Here is a 9,475-nt window from a genome sequence, read left to right on the forward strand (position 1 = left end):
GCAGGGGGAATGGTACAAGCCCTCCAAGCCCCCTCCAAGGGGTCACCACTCCCCCGAGGCCAGAAGGTCTCCTGTGACCCCTCACCAGTAGTCTTGGGACTCCTCTCCTCCATGCAGTCAAGAGTATCCTCAGGTTATTCTGCTGAAAATTGCCTGAAATAAATTCTCCCTGGTGGTTAAGACTGCTGGGAGGGAGAGGTCCTGACAGCGGCCATGTCTGCTCTCAGTTTGGTTTCATGGTGTCACACTCAAGTGAACTGTTTCTACAGCTTTGAAGTCTCAATGACGAAAGCCCAGAAAACTCCTGCCTCCCTGCTCTTCTCCTGCCTGTTAAGCCATCATTTCTATTTTTAAAATTTTTCTTTCTTTCTTTCTGTCTGTCTGTCTGTCTGTCTTTTATTTTGGTGTGTCTGAAGGATGTGTATGCACATGTGTACATGCATATGTGAAGGCCAGAAGATCTTAGATGTCATTTCTTCAGGGACCATCCACCCTGGGTGTATGTGTGAGGGTGTGTATATGTGTGTTCATGTGTGTGCTGGTGTGTGTGGGGTGCATTTCTGCAGATTCATTTGCATATTCAGGTATATATGTATGTGTTTGCACTCACTTGGCGCGCATAGGTATATAGGCATATGTGTGCACATGTGTGTGTGTGTGTCTAGATCTAAGGAAGAATATGTATTTGTGTTGTATGTGTGTTCTGCTACCTATATGTATGTGGATGCATGTGTCTGCATTTGTGTATGTGGATTGGTATGTGCAGGTAGATGTATGTTTGCAAATACTTATATGTGTATGAGTGCAACTGTGTGTAGAATATGCATGTCTGCAAGTGCATGTGTATATGCAGTGGTATGTATGTGTAAGTACATCTATAATAAAAGTATATGTGTGGATTCAGGTACACACAAATAAGTAAATATAATTAAAATAAATTATAAATAAAGGAAGACTCAAAAAGACAAACTTCTGTGTCCTGAGCAAAGCTCAGGAACTACAGAACACAGGCTTGCAGCCTGCTGACCAGAGCTGAGCTCCTGGCCACAGTCACCTGCAGAGGGCGAGGGTGGGCTAGAGGCTGCAAGCATTTGATGAAAGAGTGCACATCACACTGGCATTCTGCTATTGAGGAGACAGGAATACTGGGGTCCAGCTGCAGTATAGGGCGAGAAGGCAGTTGTGACTAAATGGACACATTCAGCAGCGGCTGGTGTGTGCACATTTCCTTCCACATTCTCACAGCTCAATAAAGTGGAGAAGAATCCCGTAAGCAGTGAAGAAGGTCGTGCAGGAGAGGGTGGTGGTGGTGCAGGGGTATCTGCCACTCTCCAAAAAGACTCCTGAGAAGCAGCAAGGAAAGGCAGGTAATTAAACTGTACAACGGCAAGTGACCCACACAGGCACTTCAAAGCAGTGCCTCCCAGCATTTGGCAGGGTTAGTGGCATTTCTCAGGATGGAACCCAAGGACTTAGATGTGCTGGGAAGGTCCTCTAACACCGAGGTACTCCCCAGGCCTCTTTTGCTTTTTATGTTGAGACAGGGTCTCATTAAGTTGCTCAAGCTGGCCTGAACTTGAGATTCGCCTACATCAGACTTCCATGTAGCTGGAATGAGAGCTTGAGCCACCAGGCCTGGCTGCTCATTGAAATTGCAATAAGCATAACTCAAGATGCTCATTTGAGAAACGGGAAGTTTAGTTTACCGCAAGAATAAACAAGGAGCTGGTCAGCAGTGACTCCAAGTCCATCTTGCCAGGCGTGGGAAGGCCATGATCTGGTCAGGAGTGCCCTGGCTCCCCAGGCATGGGGAGGCTGTGCTGCTATTGAGATGCACATGGGGCCAGTGCACTGACTCGTACACACACGTGAAGACAGTGTAGAGGTGTGGAAATGATCATTCATATCTTTAAAGTGTTTGCAAGGATGTGTGCGTTGCAATAACTAAAGCGCATGCTATAAATACTGTTCTGAATATCTCAGCATAGGAAAAGAATAAATAAAAGTTTCTTTATTTCTTTTTGTTTGTTTTTTGGAGGGGTTTTATTTGTTTGTTTATTTGCTTTTTGAGACAGGGTTTCTCTATGTAATAACCCTGGATGTTCTGGAACTCGATTTATAAACCAGACTGTCCTCACACTTGTAGAGATCCTCCTGCCTCTGCTTCCTGAGCGTTGTGGTTAAAGGCATGTACCACCATGCCCGGCTGTGCAAGTTTATTTCTTAAATTCTTTTTTTTGACAGCTAAAAATGTTTTAGAAATATGGAATGTTTTGTGAATTTGTATATCATCTTTGACAGGGATCATGCTAACCTTCTCTGTAGAGTTCCAGTTTTAGTATATGTGCTGCCAAAGAGAGCATATTAAATTCTTAAGATGCTAAAGATGTTCACTATTCCACCTGAATTTGTGGAGCTGCGCACACGAGTGAGCACATAGGACCAAGAGCAAGACACCCTCCAGGAGCAGGAAGCCTAGGGTCAACCTAGTTAACTATCAGGGCATCCCAATACCCAGGGCTAGCATTAATTGCATTTGTGTGCATGTGTACATGCATGCATGTGTGTATACATAAACTTATGTATGTGGTATACATGTATGTGAGTGAATGAGCTCATGTGTGTATGATGTATTTATATGATATGAGTATGCATATGTGCAAGAGCTTGTGTGTGGTGTATATGTCTGGGAGTGCATGTGTGTGCATGTGTGTGCTTGTGCGGTGTTTATGTGTATGTGCGTATATACTTGAGCATGAGCTCTTTTGTGTATGTATGATGTGTGCATGTGTGTGAGTATATGTGTGTGCGCTGTATATGTGAGTGAGTACATGTGTGCGTGTGCATGTATTTATGTTTGTGAATTCATGTGTGTGTGCATGTTTCCTTGTCATTCCTAACACTGTGAAGAGCCAAGCATGGTCCTATGTAAATGTCTACTGTAATTTACAGGAAACTATTAGGTTGTTCCCTTAGAGTCAGGCCCTTGTGGGTTCCCACAAGGCCAGGGTGAGGTCTCGGTTCCACATCCTCCCAACTCTTTTTCCTGTTTCCTAACTGTCAGTCATTCTGAGTGGCAGGGGGTGAGAACTTGTGGTTTCTATTTTAATCTCCACGATTCTCAGTGTGTTGGGTATCTGCGGCAGTTGGCTGTGGAATACCCCTCGTGAGCTCAATTGTTTGAACTTGGTCCCCAGTGGTGGTGCTGTCTGGGAGGCGAGGGAATTTCTGGAAGGTGGGACTTAATTCAAAGCTGCTCAAGGGAGCCGTGGTATGACTTTTTCGGGGAAGTTACCAACAAATGTCTGTTTATTCCAAGTACGTCCCAGACAACAGACCAAAAATCTTTCCAGCTTAGTGAGCCAGCGGGATTGGGGTACAACTGACAGAAGTATGGGTGGGGTGCACTTACAGGAGCATGGATAGCTTACAGTCAGCTGCAGCACTGAAAAGCCCAGCCCAGCATTGGATAACTTGTTAGAGCAGCATCCCCGAGATCCCTGCACAGCCTGCAGGCAGTTCCACTGAAGAGTCTCCTCTCTAACCATCATTACTGCTCATATAATCTCAGGAGAGGCCTTCCATGTCTTATGTTCCATGTTTCCCTTGATCTTAAGCACACTCTCAAGAAGGGAATGCTTCGGTTAGGAAGAAGTAATTGCACAAAAGGAGCCTTAAGGGTTAGAGCCAGTCTAGGAGTTCTGACAGCTTTGCTTTGCTCCTGGTTGGCTAACATGTGATCAAGCTGCACAGCTTCACAGCCCACTGTCACCATGGCTCACCCCCCCCCCCCCCCGCGCCCCAGGATGGACTGAATCAGATCAGTCTCTGAGTCAAAATAACCTGGATTTATTGACATTGCTCACTCTTTGATATTTGGTCACAGCAACAAGAAAAGCAACTGCTACATTGTCTCTACCAGCAGTGCGTGTGCGTGTTGCGACAGTGTCTCTGCCTGTAGTGTGTGTGTTGCCATGGTGTCTCTGCCTGTAGTGTGTGTGCTGTTACAGTGTCTTTGCCTGTAGCGTGTGTGCTGCTATGGTATCTCTGCCTGTAGTGTGTGTGCTGTTACAGTGTCTTTGCCTGTAGCGTGTGTGCTGCTATGGTGTCTCTGCCTGTAGTGTGTGTGCTGTTACAGTGTCTTTGCCTGTAGTGTGTGTGCTGCTATGGTGTCTCTGCCTGTACTGTGTATACTGCTATGGTGTCTCTGCCTGTAGTGTGTGCTGTTACAGTGTCTCTGCCTGTACTTTCTGTGCTGGTAAACTTGCTTAAATATTATGCCTGATGTCTTTTAGAGTTCTTTGCTTCCTTCTTAAATTTTGAGAGCCCGCAATCTCTTCTTGTCCCAAATCTATCGTTGGATAAGTGAATGGCATATTTCCTCCAAGCAGTTGGATTGTCTGTTGCTATTTATTTTCTTTTTTTTCATTAAAAGGAATTTTTCATTTTAAGTTTTATATTTATTTATTTTGCAGTGGTATGAACTCCTGCTATGGCATACATGTGAAGGTCAGAGGTCAGCTCATGGGAGTCAGTTCTCTCCTTGCATGGTGTGGTCCTGGGGAATGGACTCAGATCTCAGGCTTAGAGGCGAGCACCTTTCCCTGCTGAGCCATCTCGCTGGTACAAAAGGGATGCTTTATTATGGTACACAATAGCCTAATGTGAATTGTCTTTAGAAAGATACTGCAAAAACAAACATGAGGAATAATAAAACAAATATATTACATTTTAGAAGAAAACAGTTGCTTGCTCAAGACTTTGTTTTAAAAGGGGAAATTTAGAGGTGTGTCAAGCATTTTAAATCAAAATAAATTTTTGTTTTGTTTTTAATATGTTGAAAGAAGAATAACACAGCTCTGGGTGAGTCAGTGTCATTAAGGGAGCCACCTGGGCCACAAAAAGCACGCTGAGAAACACTGGTCTAAGCCACCCCCCAACAGCTCTTTTTTAACACTTTACTGGTGTGTGCTTTAATTATCTCCTTCTCCTTGTTCTCTCCTTCCTCCTCTTCTTATTAGCCTCCCTTCTCTTCCCATGCCCCTCTTCACAGGGTCTAGCCTGACTTAATCCTGGAAATCTGACCAGGACATCAAGGAAATGAAGAAAAGACAGTCTACACACACACACACACACACACACACACACACACACAGAGAGAGAGAGAGAGAGAGAGAGAGAGAGAGAGAGAGAGAGAGAGAGAGAGAGACTAGAATCAGGTGCTCACTCTGTTTGAGCAGCACCAACCTTAACAGGTTTATTTTGCACATCAGAAGGAGAGATTGGCTAGCCTCATAGGAGGTCTCTGTAAGGGAGCAGTCTCAGGTTACAGTCATCTGGAGGGGGAAGAGGAAGCTGCAGTAGCTAGCTGTTGCATACACTTGTCTTTTCTTGGGGCCTCCAGCTCACAAAAACGACAAGGAGACTTATTTTTATTATGAAAGCTTGACCTTAGCTTAGGCTTGCTTGTAACTAGCTCTTATAACTCAAATTAACGCATAGTTTTAAATCTACATTCTTCCACACACTAGTTACCTCATCTACATTTTGCCCACCCTGCTTCCTCTGTGTCTGGCTGTTGAATCTTTCTTTGTCCCAGAACGCTCTCTGTCCAGAAGTCCCTGCTATACCTCCTGCCTAATTATTGACCAGTTAGCCTTTTATTAAATCAATCACAGTGACACACTTCACACAGTGTAGAGGAATATTCCACAGCATACACTTGTCAACCCTTACACACTGGTCAATTCTTTGAAAACTTTGGTACTTGGGCCAGAGGAAGGCTTTGCCAATTCTGAGCCTCGTTGGTATAAGAAAGGCTTTGCTAAGCCTCTGAGCCTCGCTCAACTGATGGAAGGCATGAGTCTGAGGCCTTGGGGTTCTGGTCAGTAATACACAGTCACTCAGGACTTCATCCATTCTTTATACATCCATTCAAGGCTTCCTCAGCTCCACATGCCACTACTACCACCTCCTCCTCTTTCTCTTCCCCTCACTACCGCTTCTTCTTCTCCATTTTCCTGTCCTCTTTCTTTGGGGCTAGGAATGGGAAACTGAGTCTAGGACGTGCCAAGCAAGGGTTCTATTGAGCAGAACACTCACACACTTTTCTCCCCTCAGTCAGCGTCTTTGGAAGAACAAACATTTTTCAAAGTCAACCAAATCAGACACTTACATTCTCGTCTGCCACTGCATTTTCAATGTCCTGAGATCCCTGTGTTACAACTGAGAGATTGCTTTGAGTCTCAGAAGAGACTGGGGCTTTTATACTCCATTGAGACTACAAAACTCTATCTGTGGAATCTGTTATGGCCGTTCTATTACATTTGGCTGATCTTCACTGATGACACAGGGTACCCAGTACCACAGCTTCCTAGTAAATACGTTCCACTTGAAAAGCAGGTGGCAGGGCACCATTAATAATGTCTTTTAAAACATCTTGGCTCTTTTAGATTCCACACGTGTTTTGTACTCCTACTGGCATCTCGATGGGCTTATATGAAATAAACCTCAAGAGGAATCCATAGATAGTCGGTATTGGCAGTTCCGAGTCTCCTAACTGCTGGGCACAGGGGCCAGGCTCTCAGTTCATTAAGCATCTCTGTTCTCATCATTGACTCTCCCTCCTTCTAGCTCAGTCCTTCCCTCTCCCACAAGCAGCGGGCGTGCTGGGGATCACTGGGGATCATGGTGCTGCTGTCGCTCAGAACCAGGAAGCTGAGTCTCCTGTCTCATTGAAGAGGAGCATTGCGGAAGAGAGCTGTGTGACCAGCAGGTTACAGCTCCCAGGGGAGCTGTGTAACCAGTAGGTGACATCCCCCAGCAAGCCCAGACTTAGAAAACTCCAGTCTCATGAGGGAACAGCCCTCACTGTTCATAGAACTGGTGGAGGACTGTATCTACCCTCCTGGAAAGTCTACCTTCCGCTCCCTCCCTTCTCGCATTTTTAAAAAGACTTATTTTTGTTTCTGTGTTTATCTATGCGTTATGGTGTGTCCACCAGAGGAGTCAATTCAGATATGATTTTAAGACAATAAAAAGTCTTTATGAGCCAGTGACTACATTGAATCGTTCAAGATTCCAGTGTAGCCCCAAGCCTTTCTTAGGGTAATCTATTAAACACAAAAACAATATGCTGTGTTGGCATACTTCAGTTAACAAGAACAGTTAGTCAGAAGTGGAACTACAGAGCCAAAAAGCAAGGTTAGTCCATTTAGAGACTTTCCTAGAACTATAAACTTGGATAGATAAAGCCTTTGTTTTAGTTTTGGCAAGCGGCGCTGTTTACACGCTAAATGTCATGTCCTGAATGGTACCTCCATCACAGAATCAATTGTGCTAAGGTCTGAGGTCTGTTACATACGTAAGTGTGCATCTTATGTTTGCAAGTGTGGACAGAGGCCAGAAAAAGGGCATCAAACCCCCTGGAGTGGTCGATGGTTGTGAGCTGCCAGATATAGGTGCTGGGCACTGAACTCCTCAGGTCCTCTGGAAGAGCAGAAAGTGCTTTTAACCCTGAACCATCTCCCCATTCTGTCTCCTATTAATTTTCATTCTGTGTATTTAATCTGCATGTGGGAGTGGGGCAATGGGCATGTGGAGGTCATAGGACAACTTGCAGAAACTGGTTCTTTCTTTTACCACATGGGTCTTGGGGATCAGACTCAGGTTGTAGGATTTGGCCTTAGGCCCCTTTGCCTGCTGAGTCATCTCACCAGCCCTGAGCACTTTCTCTCTGATGCTTGCTTCACAAGCATTATGGGCAGAAAGCATGGGGGTGATTCATTCCTCTGCTTTCTCTGGTGGCCCCAGGAGAACTACAGAGAAGCCTGGTTTTATGGAGCCTGGGAACCTCTCAAAGGAACTGAGACACCACCCCCGTGCCCCCTCCCACCCAAAAAAGAAGTTGGAAATCCTCAGTTGGGGAGCCGAATTGAATGCAGAGTGTTTAAGTCAGGAAGCAGAAAATGAAATTACATTGGGAGGCTTAAAAGATAAGAGTTAACAAGGCCCATGCTGAAACTTCTGGTCCGTTGCAGATAAGGATGTTGTGTCATTCGCAACAGAATTTCATCTCCTACTTTTCAGAAACAGGCAGAAGGTCAGAGCGGTTGTTCTGCACCTGCTGCTGCTCAAGTGCCTTTGGCTTAGATGGCCAGTGTGCCAGAACACCGGGGCAGGGATGTCAGACCAATGACGCATGGGCTGCTATGATGGTGGTAAGCTGTGTTTCCCTCCCTCCCTCCCTCCCTCCCTCCCTCCCTCCCTCCCTCCCTCTCCCTCCTACTCTCTTCCTCCCTCCCTCCCTCCCTCCCTCCCTCCCTTTCTCCCTCCTTCCTTCCTCCCTCCCTCCCTCCGTCCCTCCCTTCCTCCTTCCTTCCTTTCTCCCTTCCTCCCTTCCTCCCTCCCTTCCTCCTTCCTTCCTTTCTCCCTTCCTCCCTCCCTCCCTTCCTCCTTCCTTCCTTTCTCCCTTCCTCCCTCTTTCCCCCTCTCCCTCCCTCCCTTCCTCCTTCCTTCCTTCCTTTCTCCCTTCCTCCCTTTTTCCCCCTCTCCCTCCCTCCCACTCCCTTCCTCCCACTCCCTCCCTACCTTCCTCCATCCCTCCTTCCTTCTTTCCTTCCTCTCTCCCCCTCCCTCCCTCCCTTCCTCTTTTTCCTCCTTCCTTGGTTTGTTGAGACAGGGGCTTATGTGGTCCATATGGACTAGAACTTGCTATGTAGCTGAGGATGATTTTGGATCCCTGTTCCTTCCTCCTGCTCCTGAGTGCTCAGGATTGCAGGCATGCACCACCATGCCCAGCTATTTTTCTTTTCGGAACACAGTGGTTGTTTGAGGGATAGGGCCTCATGTATCCTAGGATAATCTTGACTTGTATTTTTTAAATTTATTTTATTATTGTTTGTAAGTGTGTGTGCATTTCAATGTATATGTAGTGGTCAGAGAACAAATCTGTAGAATCAATGTTCTCTTTCCACTTTTACACAGGTTCAGGGGCTAGAACTCAGGATGGCACGGCAGTACTTTTATCCCCTGGGCTATCATGCCTGCTCCTTAGTCTTGAATTCTTCTGCCTCTATATCCTTAGTACTGGGGTTGCAGCAATGTCCCACCATGTCTTGCTTGCTGGTTTCTAATTTCCACAGGATTCAGATCACACAGTCCAGAAGGCACAGAGCTTTTGAGTGTTTGCGGTCTGCACACACCTCCACCCGCTTCGTTGTCCGGCTGGTATGGGCCTCACAGCTGAGCAACTCGCTCCTGACCTGGAAAGAGTATGAACAATCAGTTCTTCCATGAAGGGTTGTAGTAGCTTCCAGAAAACACATTAGGGCCTGGGAATTTCATAGTTAAAACTTCAAAATAAAAATGGTTTCTTTTATTATTTTTAGCTTTGTGTGTTTATGTGTAAGTCTGTGTGTGGGCTGTTTGCATGAGAATACAGGGGCCCACAGAGGCCAGAAGGGGGCACTGAAAC

At 45.9% G+C, this 9,475-nt stretch overlaps 1 non-coding gene across 1 annotated transcript; it reads right to left on the bottom strand.

Annotated features, from left to right (window-relative positions):
* Positions 1–2,257: 2,257 nt before the first annotated feature.
* Positions 2,258–2,363, bottom strand: LOC130880874 (U6 spliceosomal RNA). Its single transcript, XR_009057669.1, has one exon. It is a non-coding gene; the product is annotated as a U6 spliceosomal RNA (small nuclear RNA).
* Between the last annotated feature and the right edge of the window lie 7,112 nt (positions 2,364–9,475).

The sequence above is a fragment of the Chionomys nivalis genome, chromosome 8 (assembly GCF_950005125.1).
Source record: "Chionomys nivalis chromosome 8, mChiNiv1.1, whole genome shotgun sequence".
Taxonomy (NCBI): domain Eukaryota; kingdom Metazoa; phylum Chordata; class Mammalia; order Rodentia; family Cricetidae; genus Chionomys; species Chionomys nivalis.